This window comes from Papio anubis, chromosome 3, assembly GCF_008728515.1.
Source record: "Papio anubis isolate 15944 chromosome 3, Panubis1.0, whole genome shotgun sequence".
NCBI classification, from domain to species: Eukaryota; Metazoa; Chordata; class Mammalia; order Primates; family Cercopithecidae; genus Papio; species Papio anubis.
Window position 1 is genome coordinate 48,856,943 of NC_044978.1, and position 25,474 is coordinate 48,882,416.

Genomic DNA, 25,474 nt, shown 5'->3' on the forward strand with positions numbered 1-25,474 from the left:
TGAATTCAGAGCTTTTATTTAAATAGGGCAATTTGTTTATGAGCTGAATGAAGTTATAGTGTACTTTTACTGTTGAAGATCTTAGTGCAAAAGAATTGGGGCAACTGTAAATTTTAACACTCACTCAATATTTGATGATATTAGGGATTATGATTAAATATGTTTTAGATGTGATAATGGTATTATGGCTATATTGTTGAAAATAGGCCATAACTTTTAAAGGTACACTCCACAGTATTCACAGATACAAAGTCTGGCATGTGCTTTGTACAATATGGGCAGGGAATGTGGGTTTGGGGTATGGATGAAACAGGACAGGCCATGAGTTGAAACTGGTCGCTGGCAATTTATTAGATTCTGGCAACATTTGTATGTTTGAAGTTTTCAACAATCCAAAGTTTCTTAAAAGACACATGCATGTATACACCCAGCTTACTGAGGAGAAATACACTGATATTTAGTCAAAGATAAGGAGAGTTTCAAGAGAAAGAGTTGCCTAAAAATATCAGAGGTTTGATTGCATTGCAATTATATGCAGCTATATACAGCTGTGTAATTTAAAAACCTAATAATATTGTAGTTTTATTTTAATTAAGATAAGCTTCTACTTAAGTGAAAGGAAAAAGAACACTTGCCTTTTGGCTACAGTCTTTAATTCAACAAACATTTTTTCAAGCCCCTCTGTGCCAGGTACTATTGAGATTGCGGGAAATTCAAGGAACAGCACAGATACAGGTAAAGTAGCTGGTGAGATTTCTCCATGTCATTCCACAGCGCCATGTGAAAAAAAGCTATAACAGACTTACACAAAAGTATGATGGGCACACAGAAGTTGGAATGATTTTATTCTACTTTTGTAGGGCAGAGGGAGCAGGGAAGGGGCATATTAAGGAAGACTGCACAGGGAGTTGGCATCTGATCTGCCTTGAGGAATTAGCAGGGTTTTTCTACCCAGAGAAGATGGGAAAGCCTTTACAGGCATAGGAAACAGCATGATCGGTAGCATGAAGGTGGGAAAATGAATTCAGTGAATGGTGACTGGGTTCACTGAGTGTGAAGCACGGGATGGGGTAAAACGGGGTGGGAACAGATACTGAGAACATGAAAGTTTCTCCCTGCCTGGAGAGCAGCATTACTTACACCTGTCAGCCTGAGTGTCTAGGTCCTGTTCCAAACTGCGCCTGTGACTTTGGATGGACTTTGATGAGAGCAGTTCTAGTTATCCTAGTTGCAGGGTCAGTTCACTTGGGTAGACAAACAGGCATTTGTGCACAGGTGAAGTTAGCTAACAAACACCCAACAAGACTCTCCTCCTCTAGGGCTAAACAGGTTGCTTCCAAGCTTTTGTGGGAGTTCTGGTTGCTTTCCTGTTTTATGTTGAAAGGCATTGGTGGAGTTTGAAGGCCACCGAGTAGGAAGGTAGTTGGTACTGTGTACTGGAATAGAACCTGGAAGAGCTGATTCTCCCAGAACAGTGGAAGGGCTGACTGGCATCGTTAAAGAAATAGTCTACTACAGTGCTGGACCTTGTGCTCCATGACGAGAAGCTGTAACTACTTCTGGGCAGAGGAGGACTTTTTCCATGAGACTAATGAAACTTGACCTCAAGTTCCTTCCCTTGCACAGCCCTTTACAAGGTTCAGCAAGGGGCCCTAGAAATTTCATATAGTCGTGCTTTACTTTTTTTTAATTAGTAATTTTATTTTATTTTATTTTGAGATGGAGTCTCGCTCTGTCGCCGAGGCTGGAATTCAGTGGCGTGATCTCAACTCACTGCAAGCTCCGCCTCCCGGCTTCACGCCATTCTCCCGCCTCAGCTTCCTGAGTAGCTGGGACTACAGGCGCCCGCCACCAGGCCCAGCTAATTTTTTGGATTTTTTAGTAGAGATGGGGTTTCACGGTGTTAACCAGGATGGTCTCGATTTCCTGACCCTGTGATCCACCCGCCTTGGCCTCCCAAAGTGCTGGGATTACAGGCATGAGCCGCTGCGCCCGGTCAGTAATTTTGTTCTTAAAGGATAAAATATTATAGACTTCTGGCCCTACAAAACTCGAAACTCCCCTTGCTTCTGAGCATCACAGGCAAGTTTCTTTATGCTTTATTTTTTCTTTCTGAAAAGAACAAATAGCAATATTTTCTCTCTCATAGACGAGTCACAGATTACTATGCAATTATATATGTAAAATGGAACCAGATGCAATTTTCTGAACAAATGGAATATGATAAATAATTTGGTCCTGGCACAAGAAGGGAAGGAACCCACACCTCCTGGGCAAGCTCTACTGGTTCTGAAAAGAGTCTTTGCTACATTTGGCCCTGCGGGCAGACTGGCTGGTGTGCTGGCCCTTGTTGCCACCGTCTTGCATTATTGCTTTGGAACTCTGATCTCTGTGTTCTCACTTTTCTCCTCCCTGACCTTCAGCTGCCCATGGCTTTCATAGCCCAGCTGTGTGTGGCCAGAAGCAAAGCCAGTTTCAGTGTGACTGCGAGTGAGCACATGGAAAAAGCTGCACTCGCTGGCTACTTTCTGTAGATTGACCAGTGATGTTTCCATTCAGCATTGAACAGATTGATGCTTATTTTTATATTGGAAACCACCAAGTCAACATGTTACCTTTAAAACTATGGAAGATGACTTGGAGAAATGGCTACGTTCTTGGGCTGGGGCAGGGAAAGTACAACATGGGCCTGAATATCTAGTTGGGCCAGAAAGTAGGGGGAATTGTCAAAGAATCAAAAGGACACAGGGGCCAGTTTGATGGGCTTCCACTGGACAGATTGGGAGAATTTGACAATCAAAATAAATATGGTAATGAATTATAACCAGTTAAATGAAATACGAATTTATAAATTCAGACTGATACAGAAATTGATGAAATAAACAAATGAGGGGAGAGGTGAAAGCTCTTGCGTAGAGAGTCAGCTAGTAAGTATAAAAAGCGTTATGGGCTGGGTGTAGTGGCTCATGCCTGTAATCCCAGCACTTTGGGAGGCCGAGGTGGGCATGTCGCTTGAGCCCAGGAGTTCAAGACCAGCCTGGGCAATATAGCAAGATCCTGTCTCTACAAAAAAATAGAAACATTAGCTAGTATGGTGGCACATGCCTGTAGTTCAAGCTACTCAGGAGGCTGAGGCAGGAGGATTGCTTGAGCCTGGGGAGGTCGAGACTGCAGTGAACTGTGATTGCACCACTGCACTCCCCCTGGGTAACAGAGTGAGACCCTGTCTCAAGAGAAAAAAAAAATGATGAAGTTACAGAATCATCAACATGTGCTAAGACTGGTGGGTGAACGTTTGATAGGAACAGGATATTTATGTAGTCTCAAGGTATCTCCCCACAAATTGCTTATTAATTAATTACAAAAGCAAATGTAATAACTTTATAGCAGAAAAATCTGGAAGATATCACTTAACCCAAATAATCCAAGTTAATATCACTCATATAGAGACAAACAAACATTGTGTGCCTCTTGATATTATGCACTGAAAAGGACATAGCATTATTTCTGTGTTAATGTGAAAAGTTACCGGAGTCTAATCATGACGAAACATCAGATGAACCAGAACCAAGGGTCATCTATAAAGTAATGAGCCTGTAATCTTCAAAAATGTCAAGATCAAGAAGACAAAGAACTACTGAGGAGGGCAAGGGTGAGGGTTGGGGCCACTGACATGGCAAGCTGGAAGAGGAGAACAAATACTTCCACTCCTTCTATTGATTGTGGAAGCTTTGGCTTCTTTAAGAAGAGGTTTCTGAGCTAGTTTTCAAAGTTTGCTCTTTGAGGTGGTATAGGAGAAATAATCCTTTTAAAATGAAGATTACAGAAGACAAGTTACAAGTTGGGTATTCTCCCACAGTGGGGATGAGTAACAGGAAATTCCTTTACCAATGACAACTTGAGTTTTCCAGCTCTATTCTATGAAATCATTTTTATTTATCTAGCCCTTGTTATCTAAATGATGTTTGTCAAATTCCACTATAAGGGGAGGGGGACAAAGCTAGGATGACTAAGTGAAATCCACACAGGATTATTTGAAAATGCTTCACTGAAGTGTTATAAATTGGCAGGATTGATTGGAATGTCTGGGTTGGCCATGTTAACCAAAGATTACTGAACATCCATGTGTTTGCATGCATCTCTATCTGTGATATCCTGTAGAAAATGATGCAAAGTATTGAATTTTTCCATTAGTAGGCTAATCCTCAGTTGCATCTCATACCGTCTTTTTCCAGCCTCCTCTGAGGACTGCTAATGAACAGGCTGGTGGCCCAAGGTGATCAAGAAAAAGATAAAAAGACCCGTCCAGCAGCCACCAAATAATTAACGTGCCTATGTTACAGAGGCTAATCAGGCTTTCCTTGTTTGTTGTATAATGTACAGTAGTGTTTAATTATTGTGCTATGCCATGTTTAATACATAACATAGGTAGTGTCAGTTCGTGCCTATAATGTGCTGACAGCTGGTTAAATGTTTTATGGCTGTGGTTTTTAGGATTTAGCCATAAATAAAACATTTCAGGCCCATTCTGACAGGTGCGCAAATACTAATCTAAGAATTCATTATTTATACTTTCTAAAAACTTACATCACTCTTGTCCTTTCATGGGTTGGTATTTATTCCATCATATGAAATTGCTTATTTTTTCTTACTAGGGTATTTTATGCTAACCACAAAGCTAGGTACCACTTCGTGTAACTTTATTGGTAGTTAGGGAATGGATAATGGGCATGATTTTGTTCCTGTGGATATGACTGACATTCAAGAAGGATGAAGCGGTCTTACTAAGATTTGAGCTGCCTGCACTGGGAGGGTTATCTTTCTCTGTGCCCTTTTGTCCATTTTTTGCTCTTTGTAGTTTGCTTTTCAAGTCCATGTGACTTTGAATGTTGCCTTTAAATTTAATTACTCTTTCCTGTAAGTACTTTTCTCCACAAGGCTTTTTTCCACAGAAAGTGTTTGCTGGTCAAAGTTCACTTTTTAATACTGCGTGAATGAGATATTGCTCAAAGATGGGGTTGTACCCAGCACCAGGAATATGCAGTACTGAATGCAAATGCCGGACAGTCAAGTATCCATCTTATTATTAGAGCGTGAAGGAAAGGTGTGAAGAATGCTGGAAAAACGATGATAGGAAAAGTGTTCGTGTGGAAGGCATCTGCCGTTTCCCCCTTTCCACTCGCCTGAACTGTTGCGCTGTGCAGTGTCACTGTGCCTGCTGCATGCGGTCATCGCCCCTATGCAAGTGTTTTGTTGGTAGTAATGAAATGCCTTTAGAATAGGCCAAAAACTAGGACATTGTACTGTCTAATTTCCTTACTCAAATTTTAAAAAATCTTGAGATGATCATTGGTGAACTAGAGTTGTTCATGTATCCTTCTTGCTGGCTGGTGCATTCCTTGGCTGCAAAGGGACAGTTCATGCACAGGTGGCTCCATTTATACCAGTCACAGCCTCCTCTTTCTCCCACCCACCCCCTTTTCCACTTAAGATTTCTTTTAGTTTTTGCAAAGCAGCCATGTGAGAGGAATAAAATAATTTTGAAGAGCATTATATGGTGGGAATTTTGACAATGAGTGGAAGATGGTAATTACTCTCTTCCATTAGACTCAGTGGCTTTGGACAGATAAGCTGTATTGAAACGTGTGACCAGGGCATGGGATCATGGATTGTCTTTCACTGTTGTCATGGCGACAGTGATGCAGGTGGCCTATAACTGCCGGGCTGTCAGATCTTATACATCAAACTGGTGCTAAGTGAAAATATGTTAGAGGCATTGGGGAAAAAATTGCCAGCAGTGTTTATAGGATCAGCTGGAGAAAAGCAAGCCTAGTTGAAGGAAAGCTTTCCGTTATAAGCTCTAGGAGATTCTGAAGAAGTAGGAGTTACTTTTTATTAATAAGATGAAAGTGGACTATTAAAAGAAGAAATGGTTTCTGGGCGTTGCATGGCTGTCTGTGTACATATTGTTAACACGATACCTTTCTGCTTCCCCCTTGATCTAATGTGATAATGCAGTAGCTTCCGAGGAGGCAAGGAAACACCGTGTGGTCTAGAAGCTTGGCTTGGGGGCTAGGGAACTAGTTCTGCACTCTGAAAGAGGTTTCAGTCCTCCTTTTTCCAGAGAGCACCACTGAATTTTTGCTAGTGAGAACTGTAAGAAATCATTACCATAAAATTCCAGTAGAGCACTGTAACTACTGCATAGAGTATAGAGTTGTACTCTGTTATGCATACTGGACTACGTCTACTTGAATGTAGGAGGATACCTTCAACTGTGGAGGGGTTTCTTTTCGTCAAGCATAGTTGTCATACGCCCCTCTTTCCTCTTTTTTTCTTCTCTCTTCTCTTTTCTCAGTCTCCTCCCTCTTAAACATTGATAAATGCCTTCAACTGAAACCTTCAAATGTTGAGACAGTAAGTGTAACTTGTATGTGTGACTGTGTGGTGCTTTGTCTCAACAAGTTGAAACTAGCTTTATAGTTCTCATTTAGCCATGCAGTCTTATAAATAAGAAGAAAAATATGTTTCCATATCTATGTTATATTTGAGAAAAAAGAGGGACCAGGAAGTTTAAAAAGAAGTATTCCTGGGCTGGGCAGTGTGTTCCTTCCAGAGCCAAGCACAGCAGATGAGGCAGTGGTTGTTTCCTGGTAGGGCTCCTGAGTCAGGCAGTGTGACCCCAGCTTCTGACATTTCACTTGAGTTATCTTCTTTGGCATATTCTTCAGTATTCAAATTTAGCTTAACAAGAGTAGGTGAAAAGATTACTCTTACATCCCATGGGATATAACCGATCAGAGTATGAGAGATTCAGTTTAATCCAACACACATGGATTGAACATACACTAAATGGGGGGAATTTTGCTTGGTCTTGCTAATCAGAAGGAAGTAGAATCTAACATTTGTTGAGCACTTAGTATGTGCTAGCTAGGTCATTAAATCTTTTAATCTCCACAATGATCTTGAAAAGTAGACATACCATTATCATTTCGTAGATAAGAACCTTGACAAAACCAAAGTCCAAATGTGGTATGCCTGACTTCAGACTGTGTAGTTTTTCTTTGATCTTGTGGTTTCAAGGAATGTACAGACCAGCCTTGCCATCAGGGAGCTCACAGTTTTGTTGGAGACTCAGGGAAGCATTTAATGACTACAGGACAGCTTAAATGCCATAATAGACATATGCACTGAGGAGCACAAAGCAGGGGACAGCCTGCTCCCAAGAGTAGCCCATGGTAGAGCAGGTTATTAAAGGATAATTTGAAGGTAGATGAAGAGGAAAGGGCATTTCAGGCTGAGGGGCAGCATGAGTAGAGACATAGAACAGTGAGACTGTGGCCCACGTGTGTGTATGCACATGTGCATACCTCTTGGGTTGGGAGGGATAGGGGATGGGGAAAGGTATATAAAGTGATCTTCTAGAGTTTGCAAGACAAGCCCAGTATGTCTTTTGTCATATATGTGATTGGGGATTCAAAGATTATGGTTGTGGTTATTTCCTTTTAAGTCTTTACAGGCTAGAGGCTGTTAACTTGCATGGTAGTTCCCTCTCGATTTTTTTTTCCCCATTTCTTTTTTTTTTTTCTCTCAGTGCCTTTTCTGAGAATATGTTTTTGCTCACCCCATCATCATCATCTTTTTTTTTTTTTTTTTTTAAATCACTCTGGCTGAGGGTTCTTTTCACTTAAAGAAGCATTTTTTTTGGCCGGGTACGGCGGCTCATGTCAGTAATCCCAGCACTTTGGGAGGGCGAGGCTGGCAGGTCATCTGAGGTCAGGAGTTCAAGATCAGCCTGGCCAACATGGAGAAACCCGGTCTCTACTAAAAACACAAAAATTAGCCATGTGTGGTGGCGGGCGCCTGTAATCCCAGCTACTCGGGAGGGTGAGGCAGGAGAATCACTTGAACTTAAGAGGCAGAGGTTGCAGTGAGACGAGATCATAGCACTGCACTCCAGCCTGGGTGACAGAGTGAGAGTCTGTCTCAAAAAAAAAAAAAAGGCATTTTTTCATCCATAGTCTGTGAGACCCTAAATAAGAGGATGTATCAGACAGAACAGGTGAAGAGACTGGTAACCCATCAGTACTAGACAAATAATCCAAATCATTAAAATGAGGAAGGTTTGTACATTCGAAGGACTCAATGGTGATGGTTCTTCAGCTGTAAGACCCAAGTAACTGATTGAAAACTAGACTTAAATTTAATCTCTGCGTTAACCGCTGACCAATATATTTTCATTGTGTAGTTTATATATATTAAGGAGATTGGTCCTCCATTCAGTAATGTTTATAAATTCTCTGCATTTTAATTTTCTTGTTTCTATAAAAACACCACTCTTTGGCCGAGTGCAGTGGCTCATGCCTGTAATCCCAGCACTTTGGGAGGCCAAGGTGGGCAGATCACCTGAGGTCAGCAGTTTGAGACCAGCCTGGCTAACATGGTGAAACCCTGTCTCTACTGAAAATACAGAAATTAGCTGGGTGTGGTAGCAGGCGCCTGTAATCCTAGCTACTCAGGAGGCTGAGACTGGAGAATCGCTTGAACCCAGGAAGCAGAGGTTGCAGTGAGCTGAGATCATGCCATTGCACTCCAGCCTGGGCGACAAGCGAAACTCCGTCTCAAAAAACAAACAAACAAAAACCCCCACTCTTCTTAAACCTAACTTGTTTATTAACAAGTTTTACTTCAGAATTAATCTCAGGATTTTGCTAAGTCTTCATATTTTAGACTAGAAAAGAAAAACAGTGAATTGCTTTCAAGCTGCGTTTGGTTGCCAGTGCTTTACAAATAGTCCAGGTGGTTGCAACACCAATGATTAAGAAAAAGGGTAAACATTAAAGCCATTAAAGGTGATAAAATTGAGTATTGGTGTGCAGCAGTCTCCACGCTGCAATAAATTCACATACAATTTTAAGTCCTAGTACTTTAGAGGTATTTGGAAATACTGATTTTTTTTTTTTTTTTAATAAGAAAGCAGAGTTAAGGTCACACTTGCATAAGGAAGATTCTTCATGACTTTTGTGGTCACTTCTCTGTGGGTGTGCACACACATGCCCACACACAAATGCATACTTCTGTTGGATTGGTGCTTCTAACACTAGCAGCATATAGCAATTTACCATGTGTATCATGTAAGGAAATTTACTTGGGAGAGTTATAAATCCATTGACCAGAATGGGGGCTTATGAAAGTTGAGAGCAATTAGAAGGAAAAGAGTATTTCTGTGACAACCAGGGCTAATTAGAAGGATTAGTCAATCTACCTTTGCTTCCAAGCAGGGAATGTCTAATCAAAGAGAAAGATTTTTGGAAAAACAGGAAATGGAAAATTAATTTGAGCCTTCTCTCCCCACATCTTTTTAGATGCCTCAGGAGGGGCTCTTTTTTTTTCCCTTAAAGTCAGTTTTACCAAGAAATTTCCTGAAATAAAGACGATGAGTGATTCCTTCATTTTGGGATGACTGCCCCTAGTGTATAGCATAATGCAGAGTGATGGAATTATTAGTGAGGAGTCCTAAACCTGGGATTAGGAGCCACTGAGGTAGAAAAACCAGGCTGGCTCATTTCAAATCTCTTTTGAATTTGGAAAGCTATGGCCAACTGATATTCAGCTATAATTTTTTTAAGAATAGAAATGTTTTCTCCTAGTTATTTCATCGGGTGATTGCACACCAGGATCCCAGGATTCCAGCATCCTTATCCTGGGCCGGGCCAGTGTCTCCATCACTTGATTGATGTGTGATGGGTATATTGACCAGACTGGGGAAGGCAGCTTCCCAGAGTTACATGCTCACTTATTAATTTGTCAGTGAAACTATTTAAACAGGCAGCTGTTTATTATACTTTATCAATACAAGGCTTTGTGAACAAGAAAAATGAGTGCGATCTAACTTGAAAATGCCCTGTAGGGAATAATCCTGTTTTGTCAGACAGAGCATGGGCTGACCCTTTGGGTTTTTTCATGTTTAATTCCGACTATTTATTCCATAAGGTACTAAGAGGGTCTGTGGGGGTCCTTGATACTTACCTGGGTTTAGTTTAGCTCTGAAAAAGTAGAGCAGGAGCAGGAGACTTGATGAGAACTTAAAATGAAGTGTCTGACTAAGACCAGGATAGTCGAGTTGCTCATGAAACTTCTGGATTCACTGCTGGGTAAATCTGGTATCATGATTGTTTTGATCACCATTTAAAAATGTCTTTTCTGCAGTTACAAATAAGATGTTTCATCCAAGAATGTGCACTAGCATAAAAGGACTTTATTTTGCACATCTTTTCTTTGATAGGACACAATTTTCTCAGGCCTGAGTTACGTGATGGGGGTGGTGGCTTTGAGGAACGTGGAGGGTGTTTTTGTGGCAGCTAAGTCAGGGAGTTTCAGGATAAGGATGCTGGGACATATTTCTGCTAAGCAAGGGATTCTGGTGGAAATATCAGGACTTTTCTTTTACTCCTTACATAAACACTCTGGATCCTCTGTGCCCACTCAGAAAGTTTAGGGAGAAAAGCTGAAAGGCCTTGAATTAATGAAGGACAGTGCCACTCATAGTCTATTAAAATACACATTAAAAATATGTAATTTTAAATCTCTTTGGTTTGGTTTAAAAAAAATAAAAAAGTTTTATAATGATGTCTTTATTATTTTATTTAAGGTACTTAAAAAATGTATATATTATGGCCAGATGCAGTGGCTCATGTCTGTAATCCCAGCACTTTGGAAGGCCGAGGCGGGTGGATCGCTTGAGTTCAGGAGTTTGAGAGCAGCCTGGGCAGTATGGCGAAACCTCATCTCCACAGAAAGACACAAAACTGAACTGGGCATGATGTTGTGTGCCTGTAATACCAGCTGCTCATCAGGCTGAGGTAAGAGGATCTCTTGAGCCCAGGAGATGGAGGTTGAACCCAGGAGGTGAAGGTTGCAGTGAGCTGAGATTGGGCCACTATACTCCAGCCTGAGTCACAGAGCAAGACCCTGTCTCAAAAAAAAAAAATTATATATATGTATACACACACACACACACACATTTATATATATGTATATATACATTCATGTATATACATATGTTATATATATATATAAAATTGATTTTTTTTTTTTTTTGAGACAGCGCTCACTGCAGCCTCGACCTCCTGAGCTTAGGCAATCCTCCTGCCTCAGCCTCCTGAATAGCTGGGACCACAGTCATGTGTCACCATGCCTGGCTAATTTTTAAAATTTTTTGTAGACATTGGATTTCTCTTTGTTGCCCAGGCTGATCTTGAACTCCTGGGCTCAAGTGATCCTCCCGCCTTGGCCTCCCAAAGTGCTGGATTACAAGCATGAGCCACCACACTCAGCCTTATTATTTATTTTTAATACCAGATGATCATCTCTATTTAAAAACAGAAGTGAGTGATATGATGTGTACAACAGTGCACATACTGTATCTTTACTGAGAGAATAGTGGAGAAATACCCTTGTTTGAGCCATTTCCTGAACAATAGGATGGGCTGGTTTGTAAACCAAAATTTGGTCTCTGCTTTGGTGAAGCTGAGAATGCATTTTTGATCTTAATGTGGTAGTAGCCAACACAAATGAAGGTGATGCAGCATTTTTACCTCATTAGCAATGCCTTAGGCTTAGCTGGTCAGGCTTCACCAGCTTGCAGTCCCCAGGAAGCTGACGTAATAAGCGGCAGGTCATGGGCAACATGGATGTCATCTTGGTCCAAGATATATCCTTCCTGCTGTGTCTCATATTTGTTGTAGAATGATTCACATAGAAAAACCATTTTGATTTTTCCTGTCTTTTAAAAACAATACTTCAGTTTGTCTTAGTGCTTTCTATAAAGTTGTATCTCCAATATGCCAGTTTAATTTTGTATGAAACTGGAATTTTAGATGAAAGGCTTTCTAATGCACAAAAGAACCTCAGCCCTCTCTCAGAAGCACAACACACACACACATAAACAACAACAATAAAAGAGTTCCAATTAGGATTTTCAGAACACAAATACCCATTTAAATGTACCTAACATTGCTAGAAGCCACTTTAAATTATTGTTCTTTTTAAAAGGAAAATCCAATATAGTTGAAAGCTTGTGCTTTGTAAATATGAGATGCTTCCCTGCATTATCTGAAAGAGGGAGAAAAACCATGTCTTGCTTTTTGGGATCTAACCTGTTTTAGCTGATCACAAAATCTTTATTAATTGCATTTATTAGCTATATAGCACTCCAAGGCCTTTGAAACTTTTTGGTTGCAAAAATATGATGAAAAAATTAAATTGTATATTATCTTGTAATTTTGCAAAAAGCATGTGATTGAGTTGTGCCCTGCCAGTGACTTCTAATAGGAGAGCAAGCAGTAGTTCTTCCTCACCGTTGAGAGTGGAGTCGGGGAGTTCCCTGCAGTTACAACAAAGCCCGCATCATGGGGACGGCGAGAGGAGTCTTGGCCATAGAATAGGTTTGGGTGTCAGCTGCACTTCCTGCCTTGCTAAGGGTCAGTTTTTCTGGATTTTACATTTGTCTTCCTATAGCTTCAGCTCCCCTTCTTTCCTTTACTTCCTACTGTGGCCTTCATTCTCTTCACTTGTTGGTGATGCGTAATGATGACCACACAAGGCCATTTTCTACGGACACAGACTGAGGCAGTGATGGGATGGTGAAGCACCACGTATAGTAATCAGGGAGACCATAGGCAATGGCAGGGAGCCAGGGTGTGTACCCCGGCTCTGACTGACTGGCTTGGTGATTTGGAGAGTTCTTAGGGACTGACTCATGTGCCTGCAAAATTCGTAGGTTGAAACCCTAATTCTCAATGTGACTGTATTTGGAGGGCGCAGGCCTTGAAGGAGATAATTAAGGTTAAATGAGGTCATAAGGGTGGGGCCCTAATCCAGTATAACTGGTGTCATTTTAAGAGGAAGAGCCATCAGGCATAAGCATGCACAGAGAAAAGGCCACGTGTGAGGACACAGATAGGAGGCGGCCATCTGCAAGCCAAGGATAGAGGCCTCAGGAGAAACCAGCCTTGCTGGCACCTTGATGTTGGACTTCCAGCCTCCAGAACTGTGAGAAAATAAATTTCTGTTGTTCAAGCCACCCTGTGTTGTTTTCTTATGTCAGCAATAGCAATTGCTAAATGCAAATACAGGAGAATAATGAAGTCTCTCTAGGCTTCCCTTTCCCATCTTGAAGATGCGGCTAGAAAATGTTTCTACAGTAGAGAGTTGGATGAGAATAAATGACATAATGTAATCAATATAGTGCCTCAATTCATGCCTTCTCATAGATGGAGAATTTATGCCCACAAGCAAGCACAGGCTAGTGTCCATTTTCTAATTTACTTAGCATCAAAACAAAACAACACAAATCATTTATACATGTTAAGTTTCAAGTTTCCCACTGCATTTTGTCTGGCTGATGGCTCATAGAAGACACAAACTTATGGCCCAGATGACTTCTTCTGGTTCCAACTTGTGTTATTTCTTTTTCAAAAGTTAGTTAAACTCTCCATATATTTTAGTGTTGTTCTATGGACTAGAAACACAAAACAAGGGGAATCTGGCAAATGTAAAAAAAAAAAAAAAAAAAAAAAATGCTCAGCTGACCCAGCACATGGAATTGCATTTACTAATTTAGGGTATTTTATATAGTAGAACAACATATTTGCAAAATAATGATGGTAACTTGAGTTTAGCTAGCATTTTTTTGGCCAAGGAACTGAAGGTGTTTTCAATACATAACCTCATTTCATTTCTAATTTACACTGATCTAAGAGGTATCACATATGCTTCTCTTCATGTGATAGCTAGGCAAATGAAGACACAAACATTTCTTTCTCATATACACAAGAGATGTGGATGGTAAGAGACTGGAATGGAGGGTCTCCTGTCTTCCTGAGTAGTATTCTACCAAATTGTTTCTGAAGTTATTAACCATATTTGCCCCAATATCTATTGACAGAACAGCTGTGGGTGAACTGAACTTATCTTAAAGAAATGTGTATTACGCATTACACATGTGCATTACAACTGCAACTGTCCAAGAGCCTGATGGGTTTCTCATCCCCTCACCTAGACCATCAGTGACTTGGGAGCTCTGTTCTACACAAGGCCACTTTCTTCCCTTTGGAGGAAACGTATTCTATTAGGTAGGGTGGGATGCTGAGCCAAAAGGGATTAAGATTGTGTTCCAGTTACCTACTGCTAACTAGCAAACCACACCAAAACTTGATGGCTTAAAACAACCATTATTTGATTATATCTGTGATTTTGTTTGAGCAGGGCTAGCTGGGTGATTCTTCTATTCCATGTAGCATCTGTACATGTAGGTCCCTTGCTGTTAGTCAGTCAGTGGCTGCTGTGGTCTGGAGGATCCGATATGGCTTCACTCGCCTTCCTGGCACCTTGGCAAGGATGTCTGGAAGACTGAGCTCCCCGCTAGGCCCGTCTGCCTCTCCATGGAGCCTCGGAGCCTCTCCATGTCATTTCTCTATTAGGGTAATCATATTTCTTATAAGGAAGCCCAGGGTTCCAAGAGGCCAAGGCTAAAGCTGTTAATCATATTAAGCGCTAGGTTTGGAAATGGCATAATATCACTCCCATATTCAAACTCACTCCCATACTTGATTGGTCCAAGCAGTTACGGGCAACTCACCTTTAAAAGTGGGAAAGTGGGGGGCGTGGAATAGACACATCTGTCCATGGAAGAAGGATCAAATAATTTGTGGTCATTTTTAATCTACCACATATGGTGTATACCTCTGTGGTTTGCTGAGGTTTTTGAAAAAAATTTTTTTTAATACACCTAAGACTTCAGTTTAAGTGCATCTTAGTTTTGCCAGAATTTGAAGTACTTTGGGAATGGCTTGCTCCATTTTTATATCATACAAACATACACACACATATATATGTTTTTCCACTAAGAAATGCCTCTATTCACATTGTTTAGTTTCTTCTATCCTCATTCTGTCCTTTCAGTTCAATCAATTGTGTATTTGGTTTTATTTTCTTCTTGCAAGGAATGATAAAACTTGAGGACTGTTTGTAAAAATGAATATAATTTGGTCTCTGTCATGGAGGAACTGAGTCTAGGGGGGTGGACCCTCATAGATATGGATAACTAGAAAACAAAAGCTTAAATAATAAACTTGAGAAAGGCATAGACATATGAGTGGAGGCTTGAGTCAGCAGAGGAAATCCGGAAACATTGCAGAGAGGAAGTGGCACTGCGGCTGAGCCTGGAAGGAGACAGCGATCTCTACAGATGGGAGCTGGTGGAGTGGGGCTGGCATCCTGGAGGAGGGGCAGTGAGAGTCCACGCACCAGAGCAGATGGCCTGCTCCACTCCCAAATGACTGGGTGCCTGGAACGTGGGGGCCGCGGTCGCTCAAGGGGCAGGGGTGGGGTGGTCGTGAGGGAGGTGAGGCTGAACAGATGGGTTGGGGACATGCGGACTTTACTCTGAATGCAGATTTGTTCTGAATGTTATCGCCATAGGACGATTTGTGGCAGGGAGTGCCATGATCAAATTTCTGATTTTTGAATGCTGTTTCTAATAGCAGGTTTGGTATGGTTTGAAGGAGTAGCAGACAAAAGGCTGAAAAACCTGTTGGAGGGCAGTAGTCCAGGAAAGCTGAGACTGAATGCTAGAATGGAAAAGAAAGGTTTTGAGAGGTGTGTTGGGGAAGGGAGGTTGGAGAAATAACTTTCTGGTTGCCAAATGTGTTCAGATATTCTGCTTATCGTTTATGTAATTTTTGCCAAAATCCATTTTTCATATGCAGTACCTGAGGCTTTGAGATGTTTAAAAACCTCCTAGCCTGAATAGGATTGACATTCAAGAGCCAAGCATGTTTGGCTACAAACTGTCTATGATTTCTGATGAAACCTTGCCTTACCCACTGAAAATAACTCCAGGTGGGAGGATTGCTGGAACCCAGGAGTTCGAGACTACAGTGAGCTATGATGGTGCCACTGTATTCCAGCCTGGGTGGCAGAGTGAGTCCCTGTCTCTAAAAACAAAGACAGAAAGAAAGGAAAAAAAGAAAATAGCTACAGATTTCTTACTTGTGAGACTGGGTGAATGCTTGTGCCAGTAACAAAATTAAGAACTCAGTATTTTGCTTGAGGCTTTTGAAAATGTTTTGCTTCTGAGTTGTTTGCGTGTGTGTGTGATATACTTCCAATGTGATATACTTCCACTTAAGGTTTTTAGCTAGTGTCTATCAATTCTATCAACAGGAATGTAACAGATCAAAAAGTACTGTAAAACATACAATTCATGTCAATTTTACTGTCCTTATTTTTTTGTGCATAAATTATTCTTGGCCTCATAACTGATTTTATTGCACATTAGAATCTTGTAAACAAAGAGCCTATTGTACCACATATGGAACAGACCAGGACATCAAGGGAGGGCTGGGAAGGAATGGGGAGGAAAAGTAAAAATGAGTCAGAGAAACGATGTAGCAGTTCATGTGGGAACTTCCTCTGAATAGAGCTGCATCCCTCCCCGACCTCTAAATAAGTCACCTTTCTCATTTTAAGAGCAAAAAGGCAAGAGAGACAGCAATCTATGTCTCTTAAATTCTATTTCTGTCTAAACCCTGGAGGCCAGGGTGTGGTGGCTCCAAGGCTCTGCTTTCGGGTCCCCAGGTGAATAGCCTGATGCAGACCAGTAGCCACATGGCCTTTGTGCCCAGGACTCATGGGCAGCATGAATCTCACTTGAAAATTCAATCCTTGATGCAGATCGCCATGAGATATTGAAATTAATGGTGTTTGGCATTGGTGCGGCATCCACTTGGTTTCGTTTTCACAGGTTTTCAGAGCCCTTGAGAAGTCCTGGTGATGATATGGGAAGGATAAGAAAGGGGGAATCTGGCTTCTCCTTTTGGTTGCTGAAGCTCTGTGTTTACAACAGAGCCTGGCATATATGAGGTGCTCAGTAAATATTTACTAAATGCATGATTGCTTGAATGCCATGTGCCAGCTTCTGTTAAGTGCTTGCCAGCTAATATTTCACTTAATCTTCATAAAAAATGATGAAACCTAGTTCCCCATTACACAGATGAAGAAAACAAGGTCTAGAGAAATAATTTGCCCAAGGACGTGCAATTTGTATGTAATAGAGCTGAGATTCAAAAAACCTTTGCCCTTTTGAGCGTACTGCAAATATTTTGGGTGAACTACAAATGTTCAGTATCACAATATTGTTTGGGTATAAATAAACACACTTCACACATGCAAAATAGAAGTTCTCCCAGTTTTTGATAATGTGAGAACTCTTAAGAACTCCCTGGACTGAGCACATAATTAATAGGTGTTCAGTAAATATTGAATAAATGAATGATAGCTTATTCTCTCTATTTTAATACTTCATAGTGGAGAAAAACATGTGGAGGACTTGAAGACTTTTAGCTTTAAATAAAAATGCTATTTTCAAGACAAGTTTCTTAATACAGGCAGGTTGACAAAAATGTCAAGCCAGTCAGTGATAGCTGGTTCATGCCCTCTGTCCTGTGCCAGTTTGGAAATATTTGGTGGAAACGTAGTATTGGAAATATTGTGGTAACTTTTCCCATCTGGTTAAAAGTCTTCACTTCCCTCTTGTCGCCAGGAAGGAACGTAAGCTTGAAGACGAGGTTGTGAAATTTCCAGTTTTGCAGGTATGGTCAGATTAAGTGGCCAGACTTTAGCTTCTTTCCCATTATTCTCTCCACTTAACTCTTTGGTATTATTTATAAAATAAACCTTTTTTTTTTTTTTTTTTTTCTGGCCACTCTTCACCCTCTGTCTTCCTTCAGTACATTCCTTCTTCAATATCTGGTTTCGGGAAGATTTTCCCTTTAATACTTCTCAACTTTTAAAAATCCCATTTCCAAGTCCCATCTTTTGTGAAAAATAACCAAGTATCTCTCATCCTTCCCTTCTTTGGATTTACTTAGGTTGTACTTGCTGACCTACTAAGGAAATGACCATGGGACTGTAACAAAGCGAACAAAACCTCGGCTTCGTCTTCTCCTTCGTTTAAGCAGCTCCTATACATTGAAGGAGCTGAGATGAGGCAGCGAAAGATGGAGGGAGAGAGGAAAGGAGAGAGAGACTGAGGAGAGTGGGTTATCAAGACCAAAAGAAGATGATCGTTTCCCAAGTGGAACCTGCCTTGCAATAGATTCATCTCTTGTGCTCTTGCCCTAAATTGAAATCTTCGTCCATTTGTGTTTTGCATGGATGGGGAGGTGTGGGACATGCTATATTTGGTAGTTTTCTGGCAGATACAATTTCCTGTTTCACTGTGTTTTAAAATAAAACTAAATATACAAATGTTTTCTCCAGGGTATTGGGCTGTTTTAGGCTGTGCACTCTTGGTGGGCAAGGCCTGTGCCGCGGTTAGCTAATAGTTCCCTGCTGGATGAAGTTAAGCAATGGCTCATTTGTCAGGTATCTCAGCAGTAAAATTTCCAGATAAACGCAATCTACTCCAGTAAATGCTAAAACTCCTTAAAAAAAAAAAAAAGTCACCTTGATAGAAATCATCTTAAAATATTCTCTCAACTTCCTTTTCTCTGCAGGTAGAAAATATTGCACAGAATATAACTCTCTCTTGCTGTCTCGCTCATTATCATGAGGGTAAATAATGTACCTTTATTGTGTGATGGTGTCATTAGGGTTTGTTAATATGTGTGGAACTTGTCCCTAAACATGAGCCGTCCCAACACTGCTGTGTACTTTGTGTTCTTTTAAAGTTTGTCAGGGTTCTCTTTTGCACTGCTCCTACTGCGTCAGTCCCCAGGAGCCTCTTGCTGCCTCGCCTCTTCTCCTATTTTACGTCAAATAACTTGCTGTGACTGAGGAATGAGATCGCGCAGATTATCATGGTGAACGTTAAGCAAGAACAAATAGGCCCTGAATGCAGACCAGGTGACCCCTTCCACAAGTTACCTCTTTAACTTGTGTGTGGACAAGCGTGTGGACTTTCTGATATGTATTTTGGCTTCTCAGAAGTGTGTCTGACTGAGGGTCCATGCTGTATTCTGGTTAGTTAAGGTTTCAAGATAAATGAGCTGTCATTCTGTGACTCATCGAGAACTGTTTTAAGCAGCTACACAGCCCTGGAGAATAAGGGATGTCTAATCATCTCGTTTCCTGTCCTGGTTGACGTCATTGTCGCCGTCATCATCTTCAACTCCACTGCATTATTAAGTACCCCAAAGTGCGTAAGTTGTAGACAAAATATGTTCCATAGACACAACCCTTGGTATCTAGGAGTCTGCCTTCTTTAAATAGGTAGCACCAGAATGGGTCTAAGGCAGACTAAGGTATTGATTGCTCTGTGGTAGGTAATAGAGAGCATCAGCTAGTAATTTGAAAGTACAAATGCAATATCCCAATTGCTGAGAGCCTGCTGTGTGTAACAGGAGCCCACAGTGTGTAACTGGGCGCTGAGACTACACAGGGAAATATTACCCAGTCCCTGTCCTTCAGGAGCTTGATCCAATGACAGAAATGTGTATGAAGCACTTAGCCCAGTCTGGAGGTCGGGAGTCCCTGCACAAAGTCAGAGTTATTAGCTGGGTGAAGGGGAGGAGGGGCCTTTCTGTGGAGAGGGTGGAGCCTGAGCAGAAAGCAGGAAGCTTCCTGCAGGGGTAGGAACAGTGCAGGTCACTGCCTCATGAAGTGCGTGGGTGACAGTGGAGAGGAACATGGGTTCTCAGATGTTATTGGGGAGCTTGGAGGGTAGGGCAGAGGGACACAGGGCAATGGAGTTAGACTTCTGTGTTAGGTGCCCCCTGGAAAGAAGAGGGGGCAAGAAGGGCAGTGAGGAGGATGGATTTGGGCTTGAACTAGGGCTGTGGTCTTATCTCTAGATTCTGGGGGCTGGATTTGAGAAATGTGTGTGAAATAAAATTTAGAAAGCTTGCAGAGGATGTAGGAGATGAGAAGAGGGGACAGTTAAACCTGACCCTCAGCCTGGAGCGCAGGGTGGTGTTGCCAATTGCGGGTCCAGTGGGAGAGGTAGATGAAAGATTCAGGTTTGGATATGCAGATTTAACCTGTCTATGGAGATGCTCCAGAAGCAGTGGGGGGTCCAGACGAGGCTCAGTGTGATCTCCAACATGGGCAGTGGTGGGCCTACCGATTTGCTCTGTGAAAGTTGGGGAGAGCAGCTGGGATTTCTGGGAATAGATTAGGCAGGAAGAAGGAGAGGTTCTTCCTATTCAGGCAAATTGAATCTGAAAAAAGAGAGCAAAGAAAGATGTATGGCACCCCAAGGGCAGGTACTTTGTGACGTCCTTTGAGAAGGAGGCGGGGCTCCTGCCTGAGGCAGGGTCAGGGCAGCCCCGAGGCTGTGGGTGGCTGCAGCCTGGCTGCGGAGAGGGACCTCTGCTGCAGTCGGGGGCTTGGATCCGCCCTGCTGATTGGCCTGGGTTTTGCTCTTGGCACTCAGTGGCAAGCGTCCAGACCTCCACTGGGCTGCCAAGCACAGCGAGAAGGGTGGGAGAAGAGGAACTGGTCTTTCCATACAGTGTCTTCTGGCTTTGAGACAAAAGAAAAAGAACAGCTTATTGCACACTTCATGACACAGAGAGGCAGCTATTGATCAGCTGAGAAACGATACAGACAGACAGACAGAGGAAAGGAGGAAGGAAGCGGGAAGATGATCAAATAGTTTGTTCAGCTTGAAGCCGCATTTTTACAAACACAAAGAGCCCAGAAGAAGAGAAAGTTACTTTTGTGTGGGTCCTTAATTAGGAAGTTCACGCTGGCCACCGGCTATCTTAGGAACTACTCTCCGTCGTTTGAAGTGCTCTCTCTTCATCAGAGATGGGTCAGGGTGATGACTTAAAAAGAGCGAGAAAGGAGTAAATTGGTTCCAAGTTTAAGGTTTTCTTAATTAGAAGGCTTGAGAGAAGATGAGTGAGGACAAATCTGAGTTTCCCTGTGTGTGGCTGGCCATGGTTGGCGGTTGCAGCATCACAGCATTGGCTGGCTGCTGCTTAGCTTTATTTTACTTGTGATTTTTCTTTGTTATGCACCGAACAGATTCCCCTCTCTGGTATTCAGTGGGGAGCATATAGCCGGAGGATAGCAATTAGCTATAGCTAGGCCAGCTCCTCTTTGCACAGCTCAAGATGACGTGTACAATTACTTTGGCACCTCACCAGCTCTTTCAGACCTTTTCCATGCATGATAGGAAGACAGGTCCATTCTCTGAGAGTCCCTCACTCCCTCCCCCTCCCAAATTCCCCCTTACCTGGATGAAATCCTGATGTAAATGGACCTTGCCTGCAAATAGAACTGAAGGGACCTGTTACGTCATCAGGCCTGGCAGAGCTCATTGGCAGAGAAGAGTTTTATTTTAGACCTAGAGGCTGGGCTGTGCAGATCCAGCTAGAACAGGTCTCTTCCGGCTCAGCCTCAGCTGCTGGCCCTCCTCCTGTGGTTACTGGGGCTCCAGAAGATGGAATGTCAGGGGGATCATGCTGCTTACTGCACAGTGAGCAGGACAACCTGATGGCTAGACCAAATGCACTCCAAAGGAAGTCTCAGGCTAGGGTAATACAGCCAAGGTGCTGCCTTAACAATCGGGAGGTTTCAGCCTTCTGAGAGAAAAGCCCTGATGCAGTGCATGATGGTATAGATTTGATCCAGGAAGGAAGAGTAAACAAACTATTTAAAAACATGAGTCTTGGCTGGGTGCGGTGGCTCAAGCCTGTAATCCCAGCACTTTGGGAGGCCGAGACGGGTGGATCACAAGGTCAGGAGATTGAGACCATCCTGGCTAACAAGGTGAAACTTCGTCTCTACTAAAAATACAAAAAAAAAAAAAAAAAAAAGCCAGGCATGGTGGCGGGTGCCTATAGTCCCAGCTACTCGGGAGGCTGAGGCAGGAGAATGGCGTGAACCCGGGAGGTGGAGCTTGCAGTGAGCCGAGATCGCGCCACTGCACTCCAGCCTGGGCGACAGAGCCAGACTCCGTCTCAAAAAACAACCAACCAACCAAAAAGAAACAAAACATGAGTCTTAGCTTTTGTGGTTAGGATCCACTGAGCAACCAGAAAGGATATCTTTGCAGAACTGAAAAATCTGGGCACATGGTCTGGCAAGCTTTTTTTCTGATTTAGTTATAAAAAGTCACACCTGGTTGAGCCTTTAAGGAATTTTTTTAAAAACAAAATTTTGTTACCAAGTATAGAATGTATCACCAGTCTATAATATGACAATAGAATGCAAATATAATTTTTAGATATTTCAACTCAGGACCGCCTAAGAAAATTCATATGTTCCTCACACTTTGGGGCCAAGTTATAGATGGGTGAACAACATTGTGCCTGGAAATCTGCTCGCATAGAAGAGCAGTGAGACCTCTAAGATTTTCCTGTCTTCACATTTGTAGACTAGCCCTGGGTGGATTTCACAATAATAAGGTGCAGGAATCCTTGTCACTTCCTCTACTTGTCTCTTGTCTGTTGTCATGCTAAGCAGCTAAAATTTGTGTAGCTTTGATATCACCATCATTATTATTGACTTGGTACTTAGGGCTCAAATTTTTTCTTTTTGGTTGCCTCGGTGTACAGGCAGGCACAGCACAAAACTGGAGTATGGGCAGGTCGTTTTGGGTCCCTTGTGGAGCTGTTTTGGGAGCCTCTGCGACAGGAGGATACCTTGGAAGCTCCCACAGAGCAGCCGGGAATGAGGTGTGGGCTCCACCCGCCTCTGGAAGCCAGTCGGCTCTCCTCCCGGTGTTTTCTGTTCTGCTGTCGACTGGGCCTGGCCCCTGATGGCACACATTGAAACGCAAATGACAGCAGTAATTGGCTGAGAGATAAACCATGATGAGTGAGTGAGCAGTGCGGCGGGGAGTTAAGTGGCTAAGTGACAATTACTGCTCTGCAGCCTCCGGGATCAGGAGTGCCGTTTGTTCTCGGTTTTAAAGGAGCAATAGCACATTAATTGGAGGAGGGCTTCTCGGTTAACATGCCTCACCCGGCTTCTCATCTGATGCTGCTTTGAGGAGGAGGAGTAGGTGGCCTGGAGAAGGATTGCCTTGTTGATTATCTTCCCCCCACCCCACTCCCCCTTTTGGATTAGAATTTTGGAAATCCGTGTCCTTGATTCTGGTAGAATGATAGTTGGCTTACCTTGAAGATTTTCTGAAAGTTTCCTTGCAGGAGGAAGACACCTGTTGATGCTCAGTCACAAGGTTTTGGTGTCTGCATCGGGGAAAAGCAAGGACTTAAATTAAGTCTGAGTTCCCATCTTTCCCTCCAGACAGTTCATTAACCCTCTGAGATATATATATATAAAAATAAAGTTTTTATCTCAAAAGTGATCTATAAGCTAGATAGAGCAACGGACAACAGAGATGATACCCCACTGCTTTTTGGAGCGTATAGTCTGGTTTGAAGATGATAGGAAATAAATAGAACTATGGCCGACTGTTTTACCTGCTCAGAGTGGGGATCTTCAGTGAGGAGAATCCTGGGATCCTTAGAGAGAGGAAGGTTGCAGTCCTTGGAGAGAGGAAGGTTGCCAGCCTGCGTCTGCCCTGCTTTCTTTGAAAGGCCATTTGAACCCTGTTCTGGGCATAAACAGCCATTAAGATGATTAGTTTGGGCTTGATAAGTAGACTAAACAAACTCTTGAACTAGTTGGGAGCCCTTTCTCTCCTGTAATCTGCCTTTCTACTGCATTCAAACTAATTTCTCAGGGTCTGAATACCTTACAAGTACTGTCTAATGGGTGCATTGTTTTTGTTTGTGTGGTTTCCTTCAGCCTCAGCAGCTTGGTCCTTGGTCCTGTTTTTTTGTTTGTTTGTTTTGTTTTGTTTTAAACTAATCATCCTCTCTAGTTGAAAGGGTTCTAACAAGCCTCTTGCCTTGTGCAAGGAGTTAGTTATTTCAGGAACAGGAACTTGCCTGCTTTGGGATAGATTTCTACCCAAAGGCTTAAACCTACATAAAATAGTGAAAATGACTGAAAGAAAAAGTAGACCCTAACTGGTGGCTGGTAGGAGAAGCTCAGCCCCTCTCTTGCCTTATTTTGGAAGGCCTTAGGAAAAAAATCTTACCTGTCAGCTAAAGCCAGCTTTGCTGTGAGCAAGGAGAAAGGAATAGGAAAAAGCAGTTGTACCTGATTGTGTAAAATAGTGTATGTAGGGCTTTTTGCTATGCAGACTTCATGAAATCACCAGGCAGAGAGGGAGATGCTGGCTTGTCCTAATTAGAAAAAGCTGTCTGTCCAATTTCTTTCTCTCTCTCTCTCTTTTTCTTTTTCTTTCTTTTTTTTTTTTTTTGTTATTGTTGTTGTTTTTGGTTTTGGTTTTGAGACAGAATCTCTCTCTGTTGCCCAGGCTGGAGTGCAGTGGCACAACCTTGGCTCACTGCAACCTCCGCCTCCTGGATTCAAGCGATTCTCCTGCCTCAGCCTTCCAAGCAGCTGGAATTACAGGCGCTTGCCACCATGCCCGACTAATTTTTGTGTTTCAGTAGAGATGAGGTTTCACCATGTTTGCCAGAGTGGTCTCGAACTCGCAACCTTAAGTTATCTGCCAGCGTCAGCCTCCCAAAGTGCTGGGATTATAGGAGTGAGCCACTGCACCTGGCCTGTCCAATTTCTGAAGAAAGCCTAGATAAGAATTTGTGGAAGCATGTAGTAGTAGCCACGGACTCTCCAGGAAGATGAATAAATTGTTCTTTAAATGAAGCTTTTCTAGGCAGCTTTAGCTTTGTGGTAAGAGACTGTCTAGGTTTGCATTCTGACTCTGCCACCCACTGGCCAGTTGACCTTGAGAACATTGTTTGATCTTCTCAGCTGTCAAATGAGATGACAATATAACCCAGTACAGGATTGTTCTGAGAACTAAATGAGCTACTGTAGCACTTCAGCTGTAGGTAAGCATTTAGAACAGTGCCTGGAACTTACTAAGTGCTGATTAAATGTTAACTGTTGCTATTATTGCTGTGTTGTTATTGTCATTTGTGTTGTGTGCCTCATATCTTTCGTATGAATCACAAAGATAACAACAACATTCTAACATTCCATGAAGGCCACACAGGTCCTGGGCAGCGCCAGAATCGTTCCCGCTAGAGTTCATTTTGCTGTTTCATTGTTAGATATTCCACACTGGAAAACAGAGCTACACAGAAGCATTCTGTAGAATGTCCATTGAAAGATTAACAACACCAGTACCATAAGAACACACCGCAAATTATTTGGGTGCAAACCTGGTTCATCAGCCTTAAGACGGTGATAATAAGTCCAGAAGGTTGGTGTTAATTTCTTCAGAGATGTTGTCCAGCTATTATGTCATCAGAAATGCATTGGATTTGGAGAAATAAATTTCCTAATACCTTAAATCATTTTAATTCACATACAGTAAAATGTACTCTTTTTGGTGTACCTTTCTGTGAATTTTGGTAAATGCCTGGATTAACCACTGCCGCATAGGGTAGGGTGTGGTGGCTCATGTCTGGAATCCCAG

General features: G+C 42.3%; 1 protein-coding gene and 1 long non-coding RNA gene across 2 annotated transcripts in view; both read left to right on the top strand.

Moving 5' to 3' along the window:
• Nucleotides 1-25,474, top strand: part of MAML3 (mastermind like transcriptional coactivator 3) — a 436,712-nt gene that overhangs the window by 39,187 nt on the left and 372,051 nt on the right. The window lies entirely within an intron of this gene.
• LOC110743204 lies at nucleotides 11,257-18,489 on the top strand. Its single transcript, XR_002521872.2, has 2 exons — nucleotides 11,257-15,660; nucleotides 17,606-18,489. It is a non-coding gene; the product is annotated as an uncharacterized LOC110743204 (long non-coding RNA).